Here is a 12,434-nt window from a genome sequence, read left to right as displayed (position 1 = left end):
ACTGGATAAGCTCCGTTCTGGATAGTTGGTGGCTTACAATACTTAACTTTGACCAGGCCAGATCTTGCTTTTGCTGTCAATAAGGTTTGTCAATACCTTAAGTGTCCCACTATAGCTCATTTGTCGGCTGTCAAAAGGATCCTTCGTTATGTCAGTGGTACCATTGATTTTTGTCTAAAGATCATGCCTTTGTCGTCTACCATGATCAGTGCTTTCTCTGATGCTGATTGGGCTAGTTGTTCTGATGATAGAAGATCCACAGGTGGATTTGCTGTGTTTTTGGGTGCTATTCTTGTGTCTTGGCAAGCAAAGAAACAAGCTACTCTTCTAGATATAAATCTCTTGCTAATGCAACTGCAGAAGTTATTTGTGTGCAATCTCTTCTGGATGAGTTGGGTGTTCGACAATCGATGGTTCCTATTTTATGGTGTGATAATATTGGTGCTACGTATCTCTCTGCCAATCCAGTTTTTCATGCCAGCACCAAACACATTGAAGTTGATTTTCAATTTGTTCATGAAAGAGTTGCTCAGAAGAAGCTTGATATTCGTATTATCTCTACACATGATCAAGTTGCTGATGGTTTTACCAAGGCACAACTTGTGCATCAGACACATGAATTCCGACACAATCTCAACGTTGCTAGTGGCTAGTGCTCTTGCATGTTATGATTGAGGGGGGCTGTAGAGATATGTGTTATGTTTGGATTTCTATGCTGTATGTTTGAGTCCTATTCTTGTATTGTCTTCTCCTACTAGGAGATGGTCTTGTATCCGTATATGCCTAGGACATATTCCGGGCTATATAATGAACATCATGGCTGCCCTTAGGGGTAAGCCGTTCTGTCTAATCTTACAATGACATTTCAATACTACTTTATTAAATCTGCTCTCCAAATATGTTAGTTGTACTGGGATGAGTATGAGATTAGTGGGAAACCGTAAAAGCATCTCCCCTCCAATAATCTATGAAAATAATATGACATCTGAATACTATTTTATTAAGTCAGCTCTTCAAATACGTTAGCTGTACTGGGATGAGGATGAAATTATTAGGAAACTATAAAAATGTCTCTCCTAATAATTTATGAAAATAGTATGACATCTCCATACTATTTTATTAAGAGATATTATTGGGGGACTCGTGCTGTATAGAAAGATTTATTTGGAAAATGCTGGAGATGCTCTGACGCAGTCAGCACCACAGAACAATCGCAGCAGCGCCTCCACCCCACAAGCTCTATCGAACCCAGGTAGCACCCCCGCATCCCGACGAACTCCTGGCCTGAAAATATCCCTCCGCCGGCGACCAGCCGCCCTCCGCGCGCGACCTGCTAAAGTGCTAATATCTCTCGCTGAGATATTTCTTCAGGAGGATGCGTATATCATCTCCCGTCTCGAAAACTAATCATGCACTGGCATTGTGTGCCGTTTCTCCTCTCTCGTCACTAGCTGTTATGGCCACTGTCACCACTTCTTCGCCGGCCACGCTGCAGTCATGCAAGCACGCTAGCCACGGCATGGTGCGGTACTGCCCTCCTCTCCCGTTGAGGAGCAGGAGGAGGAGCTACGGCCAGGTGAAGACAAGAGCCACGGCGAGCTCCCATGGTCAGCATTCGGCGATAGGCGGCCGGGTAGAGGCGCCCGTTGGCGTCGCCGCGGAGGCCAGGGAGGAGGGCGACAATATCCGGAGGCTGTAGAACGGGCCGGACGTACGGGGCGTGGCGCTGTAGGGGGAGAAGGGCCGGCCAGTGGACCTCACGCCTCTGGCCGTCGAGGTTGTCGCGGAGAGCTTTGGGGAGTGGCTGTGTGGGGAGCTCCAGCGGCCGGAGGGTGAGGAGTTGCGGGTGTCCGTCGGCCGCAACCCACGGCTGTCGGGCGCGAGGCTCAGCGCCGCGCTCTTCGCTGGACTCGCGAGGGCGGGGTGCTCCGTGTTTGACATGGGGCTCGCCACCACGCCCGCGTGCTTCATGAGCACCATACTGCCTCGGTTCAACTATAATGTGTCTATTATGGTAACTCTTCTGTCTAGTGTCATTCTTGACTCTTGAGACGTTTCACTTCTTACTTGTTACCATTGATATTCTCGACTAGTGCCGACGCGAGAAAGCCGTAGACTTTCTAACGTTCGGAGTTGTTTGAAATTCATGGGTCTCTTTGATGTTCCAGCCATCCATATAGGGCCTATTTGGAAGAGGACGACGGTTCTTAAAATTTTAGAGTTCACAATAAGGTAAAGACTAGTATATGGTCCGCCGTATTTTCATTCTTTGGAACATCGTCTATCCATCTCGTGCTTCTTCCTCTCCCGCACGCTGCCCGGTTGAACTCCCTCCCTCCCCATATCGATCCCACTGCTCCCCCTTATCTCTCCCATTCCTCTCCCTCTCAACCTTATCTCTTTCCCACCAACACTCCCCTCCCCTCCTCCTTCTCCCTAACCTGCCCTCCCCTTCCCTCCTCCTCCTCTCCTGCACCGATCAGTGGCGGAGGCTGGAATCACCGGCAGGGGGGCTGCTTCCTCCTCTTCTTCCTCCCCCCCCCCTTCTTCTTCTTCTTCTTCTTCTCTCCCTTCTTTCCTCTTCTTCTCCCTCCTCCTCTCCTCTAATTTCCATGGAGTTCATGGGGGTAGGGGGGCTTGAGCCCCCCTTGCCCCCACACTGGATTTGCCCCTTGCACCGATCCCCCTCCCCATCCTTCCCTGCTCTTCCCCGCACTCCGCAGCCACCTTCCCTGCATGGGCGGAGCAGCGCAGCGGGGGGCAAAGGACGCAGGCTGAGCGGCGTTGTTCGGAGCAGCCAGGCCACCAGGGCTGCGCGCCTCCGAGCTATCGAGCCTCTCCATGGCTCTGCGCGACTGCGCTTGTGCTGGCAGGGGAGATGGTGTGGTGGGGCTCGTCTTCGTCGGAGTCGCTCTAGCCATCTTCATGTTGTGGATGTTCCAGATGCGCCAGCTTGCTGGCAACATGAACAAGAAGATCAGATAGCAACAATGCAAAGCATTTTTCACATTGCACACAAGCATGTTTGTTAAATAGCATAAGCATTTTTCACATCATGCACAAAGCATTTTTGTCAAATACTAGAAGCATTTTTTAAAACGCGCAGAAGTATTTTTGTTAGTAGTATTTTTTTCACATCGTCACAAGCATTTTATCAAATAGTAGAAGTATTTTCAGTACTTTCCTATAGGCATTTTCTGGATTACCTTGGGTTGGGGTGGACAGTGGGGGGTCGCAGAAAATAGCATGTGCGTACGGCGTGACAGGGTAATGGTTAAAAATAGAAAACTTATCACGTTTTATTTTCTAAAACAGTGAGGCCGTACAACCAGTCTAATTTATGTCTGACAGTTAATTACTTGTGATCTTAAAATAAATCTTAGGACTTGGATCTCAAAGTTCTCTGTGCCGAGTAGGATCTTGATGAAGAATACATTAGTTGAAACGCCAAAAGAGGATGATGGTTATAGTATCGATTGTTGTCGAGGGAAAAAAATAACCAAAAGTCATGCCACCGGGGCGGTCTTCCCCTTCGCAAATCTCGTCGGCTATCGTCGTCGCCACCCGCAGCCAGCCGCTCCCAAGCTCTGCAGTGCATTCTCCACTAGCTCCACTCGCAGCTTCCGCTGATTGGTCCAGATTCCCCGACGGCATGATTACGGCCGAATTTGCGTTAGTAGCCCATCAACAATTTCTTCAGGCAACGGATTGTGAATCACAGGCGATGCAATTTATCATGCCGGTCCTCCCGTGTACGCCGCCAGTCCACGGCCTATGCGGCCATACCACTCCCTCGGCGGCGGCAGCTTCAACCTTGGAGCCTTCCCATGGCGCACATCTCCGACTCGTGCTTACTGCCTCCGGTCTCCGCTGACCGTTTCGATCCGTGCTCTCCGCCTGCCATCGAGTGCTTGGTTGCCGTCGTGCTCTCGGGCTCTCTCTCCATCCAGGCATAGACTATGGTGCTGCCTCCGCGTGGAAGAGCTCACGATCTTCTACGTCCCAGTCCTAGGTGTCGCTCTACTACTCTGGGTAACATCTTAAAGTGTTAGAGCATCTCCAACAGATTCCTTATTCTTCTCCTCAATACCAAAAAATTGATGTTTTGGTGATGGAGGTGCTCCAACAGATAACCAATCCGATCGTCATTACCTATAAGTTTTTGGTAATCACCAAAGCACACCGTACCTCTCTCTCTCACCTAAGAGCATCTCCAACAAATTACTTATATCTCATACCTTAAATATTCTCTCTCCATTATCAATAGCCACTTTTGTTTTTTAGGTAATGGTTGCTACAGCAAATTACCAAAATACAATCACTAATAATAGGGTAGAAGGGAAATTCCCTTCATTTAGGTGAGAGAGAGGTGTGTTTTGGTGATTACCAAAAACTTATAGGTAATGAGAATCGGTTTGGTAATCTGTTGGAGCACCTTCATCACCAAAACATTAATTTTTTTTGGTATTAGAGAGAGGGATGAGTAATCTGTTGGAGATGCTCTAAATGAACGGGATTTCCCCTCTACCCTATTATTGGTGATTGGATTTTGGTAATCTGCTGCAGCAACTATTACCTAAAAAACAAAAGTAGCTATTGGTAATGGAAAGAGAGAATATTTAAGGTATGAGGAATGAATAATTTTTGGAGATGCTCTTATGTGCTGCAGCAGCCTGCAGGCCAAGGAAAAATTATGGGGATTGGTGGTGTGATTGCCTTTTTGGAAACGTGATCCTCCCTTTCTGTCGCAGTATCGCTTGGAAACAGAATCTTCCATTTCTATCGCTTGTTCGATCCATTCAGTTGTACGTATCTGTAATTGATTATTGCCACCAAGTTGTTCCTTCCTGCTTCACATTTGGTTGTTCGAGCTCTTAATTTGTGGAAAATCGAGTTCCTTCCGGACTTGCACAATCATCTATTCATTGTTCTTTGCTGTTGCAACATAGAGAGATGAAATTTGAGTTCTTATGACCTCGATATATCAAAGAACTAACGAGCTACTCCCTCCGTTCCAAATTATAAGTCATTCCAAAAATCTTGGAGAGTCAAAGTTTTTAAAGTTTGACTAAATGTATATAAAAAATAATAACATTTATGGTATCAATTAAGTATCATTAGATTCTTTGTTAGCTATATTTTCATAGTATACATATGTGATATCATAAATATTTGTGGTTCTCTCTATAAACTTGGTCAAACATTGAGATGATTTGACTATCCAAGATTCTTGGAATGACTTATAATTTGAAACGGAGGGAATATTTCATTGTTCTTTCCTATTTGGAACGGAGGGAATATTTCATTGTTCTTTCCTGTCTTCGTAGCTTGGAGCTAAAACGAGCTGGCCCAAGCTTATACGAACCGAGCAAAGCTGATATTTCTGCACGCTTGGCTAATGAGCCAAGCAGAGCTAGCTCGTTAACGAAACGAGCTGGACCGAGCTGAGACAACATCCAGCCATACACACTAGGTTACTTATGTAAAATAACAGATCATGATCCTATCACATGCACGACAGCTCGAGCACGATGGAGATGTACTCCCTCCGTTCTGAAATGTAAGTTATTCTGGGAGTGTTTTATGTGTCCAGATTCATAAAATGTTCAATGAATCTGGACATACAATTTGTCTAGATTCAGAGAATATTCATTGAATCTGGTAAAATGCCAGAATGACTTACATTTTAGGATGGAGGGAGTAGGTGTCAGGCCGCCCATCGTGCCATCCAGCTCAGACCAGATGGACGTCTTCAAGCAGATAGAGGGGGGGAGGGGGGAGGGGGGGACTAGGGGCAGCGGCTACTACCCTCACTTGGAAGGAGCAGGTCATCAGCGGCAAATGCCATGGGGTGAGCAATGGCAACGACTTTCTCTGGATATGCTTTCCTGTGGGATTGGGCTTGGGGAGGAAGGACTCAAGGAGATGTTGACGAGCAGGACCCACTCATCAGTGAGGCAGGAAAAGAGTTGAGTGGGAGAGGGTGTGGATGACTTGCGGAGTCTGTTTGTGAGTGAGGCTGTCAACAATAGCTTTCCTAGAAGCCACAACTGTTTCAACGATGGCTTTCAACTTTCTCACAGCCCAAATTCTACAGTTTTTTCACAGCTCACAATGCACACCAACTTTTTCACAGCCTCAGCTCGACCAAACACACCCGAAATAGCTCACACAATGCATTGTTTTATATTTTGTTATTTCTAAGAGTACCTGCAATATACACATATGGTTTCATCCCCATAAAACTAGTTCTCTCTCACATCATAATAGTGTGCTATGTCATCACAATTGCTTACATGGAAGCTCATTTATTGCCATGAAAACTGCCATTGTGATGGTGTTTTCTGTCTCACTGAGTAGAACCATGAGTATGTTCAAATTGCAGTCTTAGGACAATCCCAACCAAAAAACTTTCTAGTCGTGTCTATGACATGCCATGTCACATGAAAAAACTATAGCTCTGAATGTTATAATTTATAATTGTGGCTACAAAATAAATCTCTTCAATGACCATTCTTCTTTCCCTACTAATCCCCTTCCTCTCCACTCTTTAATTATATATTGGTATTTGTGATATTCATCCCAATGAGTTTTATATAGTTTCTTGAACTTTGGTTTTTGCAAGGTACCATTTCTTGCATGAGACCTATTTTTTTTTAATCTTTCCCTCTCCCTCTCTGCTTTAATTGCTCTGCCAAATTAGCAAAATATCATATCCTGCAGAATATTAAATGCTATGGAAACTATTCTTGTCATAGCATTGGGGCTACCCTTAAACTGCCCACCACTACACCCTTGTAGCAAAAACATCCATTAACAATAGATCCAGCACTACGACATAAATGGTTTTTAGGGGCAGGTAAAAACACATCTTTAGGGACGGATGTCGCATCCGCCCCTGCTTTCCGCATCTAAAAATAGCTATTTGTAGGGACAGATACGTTACCCACCCTAAAAATGCATTTCTAGAGGCGGGTCACCCCTCACCCGCCCCTGCAAACCCATATTCAGAGGAGGGTGACGCCACCACCCGTCCCTAGAAACCAATTAAAAAATAAAAAAATAGGTCTGACGCCGTTGTGCTCACATCCTGCGGCTGGCCTCTCCATCCGTGCTCCGCCAGTCGCAGGAGGCCGCACGTGACTCCCCACGGCCGCGAGTCATTGCAGCCAAGCACTCTACCCTGACGACCTTGCGCCGAGCGACATCGCGCGGCGGGGAAGTTAGAGCAGGGAAGACGGGGCGCGGTGGCTGCGCGGCGCAGATCCATGTCGCAGCCGCTAGATCCGGTCGCGCTGAAGGTCAGGGAAGACGGCCGCGCCGCCGTAGAGGCTGCGCCCCCGCGGACCGCCACGACGAGCCGCTGGACGCCGCGAGCCGCTGCTGAGGCTGCTCCCCGCTGACCGCCACGACGAGTTGTTGGACGCCGCGCACCGTCGCTGAGGCTGCTCCCTGCCGGCCGCTGGAGGCAGCCATGATGAGACTATGTCGCAGCCGCCACGCGCCCTGGAACGCGCCGCTGTGGCTCTGCGTCCACCGGTGCTGCAGCCCGCCGCCGACACATATTCATGCTGTTGGCGCAGAGATAAGAAAGATAGGCTACCGCACTACTGTTTGCTTTTTATTGCCCGCGCCTGCGCCATTGGGTTTTGATTTTTGTAGGGGCGGGTGATACTATCACCCGCTCCTGAAAATGACACCCCATTTTCAGGAGCAGGTGATGGCATCACCCGCCCCTAGAAATGGTATTTTTAGGGACGGGTGATGCCATCATCCGCTCCTGAAAATAGTGTTATTTTTAGAAATGGTGATAGCGTCACCCGTCTCCAAAAATATATTTTTAGGGGCGGATTAACTACTACAGTAGCTCCACTCTATTTGTAGGAACGGGTAAAATTTTGGTCCGCTCCTGAAAAAAATCAAGGTATTGCTACAAATCATTTTTGTTGTAGTGCAGATTAATATGTACAACCTCGTTCCCATAACAAGTGCAATTCTCAGTTTCAAGAAAAATCCCACAAAAAGTGCAATTCTAGCAATGGGTACATGCCTTATCCTTTCAAATATATCTTTTAGAAATTAATTATTTGCATGCGGTAAACTATGTGAAATTGAACACTTTCTATATCTAAATTAATGGGTTTAAGATAATTACTAATTGTAGCATGGTCATTTGTCAATAACACTAACTTATCTAAAAAAATCTAGTATTGCATTCTTCATAGGATGGGGGGAGTATTTTGCTGCACTACTGGTTTGTAAGTGCAATAATTTTCTACTAAGATTGAGCAGTTTACAAGTGGCGTGTTAGGTGGCGTGTTTATTACTAAGATTTTGCTACACTACAGGAAGGCTTCATAAGATTTGATATGGGTGATTTTGCGGGACTTGGGAAAGGAAAGTGATCCTAACGGTTAGGTGGCGTGTTTACTGTTGCAGATGACGGCGTCACACCTGCCCTACACCCGCAACGGCCTTAAGTTCTTCACCAAGCGTGGCGGGTTGACCTCCGTGGACGTCGAGAAGATCTGTGACCGCGCGGCGCAGAAGTACTTGGCCCGGAAGATGGGCCTCGGCAGCAGGGACACGCCGCCGGTGGTAATGCGTGTCGACCTCATGAGCGCCTACTCTCAACACCTCCGTGACATCATCAAGCAGCGCATCGCGCACCCGACGCACTATGACACCCCACTGAAGGGCTTCAAGGTAATCGTGAACGCCGGCAATGGCTGCGGTGGCTTCTTCGCGTGGCACGTCTTGGAGAAGCTCGGCGCCGACACAACGGGTAGCCTGCACCTGGAGCCCGACGGCATGTTCCCCAACCACATGCCCAATCCGGAGGATGCTACCGCCATGTCGCTGACCCACGACACCGTGCTGGCCCACGACGCAGACCTGGGGGTCGTCTTCGATACCGACGTGGACCGCAGTGGCGTGGTCGACGACACCGGCGCGGCTATTAACGGCGATAGGCTCATCGCGCTCATGTCTGCCATCGTGCTGGACGAGCACCCGGGCACAACGGTTGTCACCGACGCGCGCGCCAGCGATGGGCTCACGCAGTTCATCGCCTCCAGGGGAGGCCAACACTGCCTATACCGCGTGAGCTACCGCAACGTCATCGACAAGGGCGTCCAGCTCAACACCGACGGCGTAGAGACGCACCTGATGATGGAGACCACCGGCCACGGCGCGCTCAAGGAGAACTACTTCCTCGATGATGGTGGGTGATGAACTCCCTTACACGGCCTTGAGCTCTTCTACTGAGTGTATGACATATATATTAGAGGATGATGACTTGATGATCTTATTTCGTTCCATTATTGTCTCTCTGCTCTTCTTGCCGTGAAGGTGCGTACATGGTGGTGAAGATTGTCATCGAGATGGTCCGGATGAAACTGGCAGGATTGGAGGGAGGCGTAGGGAGCCTCATAATGGACCTCGAGGAGCCTGCCGAATCAGTTTTGTTGAGGTTGAACATACTGGGTGAACCCAAGCATGCAAAACAAAGGGGTACAATGGCCGTTGAGGCTTTCAAGAATTACATCCAGGTAAATCTAAAATTTTGTTACCATGATTTAAGCCGGAGAGAATTGTTGAAACTCTTGTTTGTTTATGCTGCCTATTTTTGTAGATTCTGATGCGCGTATATATATTTTCGCACGAATCTAACTAAGCTGGCAGTTGTAGAATCTTACTGAACTCTTCCGATCCGTTGTTCTTTCTGGCGCATATTAGGAGGACAAACTTTCCGGTTGGGTGCTCGATGATTGCGGGGATTGCTCAGTTGGCGAGGGATGCCTCGTGGACACAAATGATCATCCTATCGATGTTGATGCATACATGTACAGGTATATATAGGTTTTCCATTTTACCAAAGTTTCTTTTTACAATGTTATTCATGATAATAGGACATTTCTCTTTCAAAATGACCTCACCTCACTACTACTAGAGAACAGGTGATTAGTACCAGTTGGAAAAATGCTTTAGTAGTCCAAGTTTCCCAACTGGTATCACATAACCGAGACTAATATACTCGATCTTTAATACTAGGGTGACTACAATGTTATTTTGTTACCAACCAGAACTAAAGCGTAAAACATCTAAATGAACTTCCAAAAAAAAAATAGTAGAAATGCGTAAGAGTCCACAACATATATTTCAAACCTAGGAGGAGACCTTCACACGCACGAAGTCACAAGTCACAATTTTTCACATGGAGCGCACGTAACTACTATGAAAAGGATTATTAGGAGTAGTTAAAAATGTATTTTTAGAGACAGGTATGGCACCCGCTCCTAGTTTTCGTAGCTAAAATACCTTTTTCATAGGCAGGCATGCACCCGCCTGAAAGCCCATTATAGATTTGAATTTAAATTTCCCACCAATTTTGAACTATCAAGGTAAAGCGTGACCCGCTCCTAGAAATGGATTCCAATCCTACCAAAAAATACACAGATTTGAATTTGAAATTCTAGATTATGTTTCCCGCCATTTTTTAAACTTTGGATTCCCGCCAATTTTAATCTATCAAGGTAGTTCGTGATTGAGACACAGAACATGTTTGATAAATATAAATACTTACGCATACAGAATTAAATCATTCGGGAATAAAACACCATTACAGATTATCATTAGAGTACACCATTAAAATGTGTATTGATACATGTTTTTCACTATTTCCTACTAGCACTACTAGTGCCAGCACGGTGCTCTTGATTTTCCCACCCACAAAGAGAAATATATATAGAGTCCATTGCTAATTCTTGAGCATCGTAAAAATATTTGACTCTTACATTAACCGCCTCACACAAAATGAAGCGGCACAAATCTACGACTACATTTAGAAGGTATTCCTCATGGAGTTGAGTATGTGCCTTTCTGGGTGAATCTGCAATTATTGAATTCATAGAAAAGTTAAACAAGTGTTAGTTAAAGTCAAGAACAATATATGCATCTATCCGTAGTCCCTTACACGTTCGGGATTAGTAGTATATTCTCGTACATGTAGTACCCACAATACATGGAACCATAAGGTTGCTTGTGGCACTGAAAGTTTGAGTGCACAATCATTGTTTTTGGTCTGTTGGTGGGATTAACGTAAGGCATCCAAAACAAATATTTCAAACATAGGAGGAGACCTTCGCACGTAAGTAACAAGTCACACAATTTTTCACATGAAATATGCGCATGTGCAATGACTTGGATTTGAAAAAGGAATCACTTGCCTCACATGTACGTAGCTTACCTACACCGCAGATCGGCCTGAAAGAGAGATGCTTTTCTTTTGAATTAACCCATGGAGGATTCTTTACACCAATCGGTACTAAAGGTCTCCTGAGCTATCCATCCACCATAAATATACTAGTTGGTGTTACCTAGCTTGAGTACGGGGTCTGATTTCCACGAGTATATTTGTGGTGGATGAATGAGGAGTTTTCTAGTAGTTTCTGTTACCACCATTTTCACAAAAGACAGCACAAGTCGAGTTATACAATCAGTTCCGCAACTGGTCCTTTCTTAGAAAACATTATATTCTATACGTCCTTATTAGTCCATGGAGTAAGATGTTAAACAAATAACCATGCATTGCCACCACAATGGCTGTCAGGCAGCCCCGGTGCTTACTCTACTATACTTTGTGAAAGCAGAGCCAAACTTTACGACGAGAATAAGAGACCATTGGGCATGATCCACCTTCGTCAAAGCATTCATAATCCCAATATAGCACTGAATATGCAATCTTATCTTCCTGGTGGTTGCAAATCCATGGCAAGGGATCTTCACAAAAGGTACATAATTCTTAGCAAATCCTAATTTTATCTTAACTTTTCACAAATTATTTCATCTGTGTTTCTTAATTCCAGGTTTTTGTTGGCAAGTGGAGTAAATGAGTTTCTTGACACTAGAGAAGTAGAGAAATTTGTGAAGTAGAGCTTTGTAATCAATAGATTCGTATAATGCATGTACATATAGATCCTAGGTGGAAGAAAAAGTTCACCATAGTTGGGAAAATTCAGCACTCCAACTATTACATTATTTGTGTATCCTTGTATTTAGACCCCGTTTGGTATAGCTTCATCTTCTCCTAAAACGGCTCCTGAAGCAGCTTCTCCAATGAAGCAACTTCTCTGATGAAGCTGAAGTTGTTCTCAAAATCGTTTGATGAAACATGGATCTACGGGAGAAGTTGGGCGAAGGTACGATTTCTGACTCCTGCTCAGTGTAAGCTGGAAACTGCTTCATCAAGTGCTTCATGGATGAAGAAGCTAAAAAAACCTGTTTACCATAACTTTTGTAGAATCTCTCTATAAAGCTGAGGCCCTTATAATTGTAGGTGGCGGGGGGGGGGGGGGTGAGGCATGGCTGCGCGGCAATAGTGGGGGTGCGTTGAACTCAACCGCTGTCTTGGGGCGGGCCACCGAAGGAGCTTG

At 45.8% G+C, this 12,434-nt stretch overlaps 1 pseudogene; it reads left to right on the top strand.

Moving 5' to 3' along the window:
- The first annotated feature begins 1,395 nt into the window (after positions 1-1,395).
- LOC120671460 lies at positions 1,396-12,180 on the top strand (annotated as a pseudogene).
- The last annotated feature ends 254 nt before the right edge of the window (positions 12,181-12,434 follow it).

The sequence above is a fragment of the Panicum virgatum genome, chromosome 4N (assembly GCF_016808335.1).
Source record: "Panicum virgatum strain AP13 chromosome 4N, P.virgatum_v5, whole genome shotgun sequence".
NCBI lineage: Eukaryota > Viridiplantae > Streptophyta > Magnoliopsida > Poales > Poaceae > Panicum > Panicum virgatum.
The sequence above is the reverse complement of the archived record's forward strand: the minus strand, read 5'-3'. Positions and strand labels throughout refer to the sequence as shown.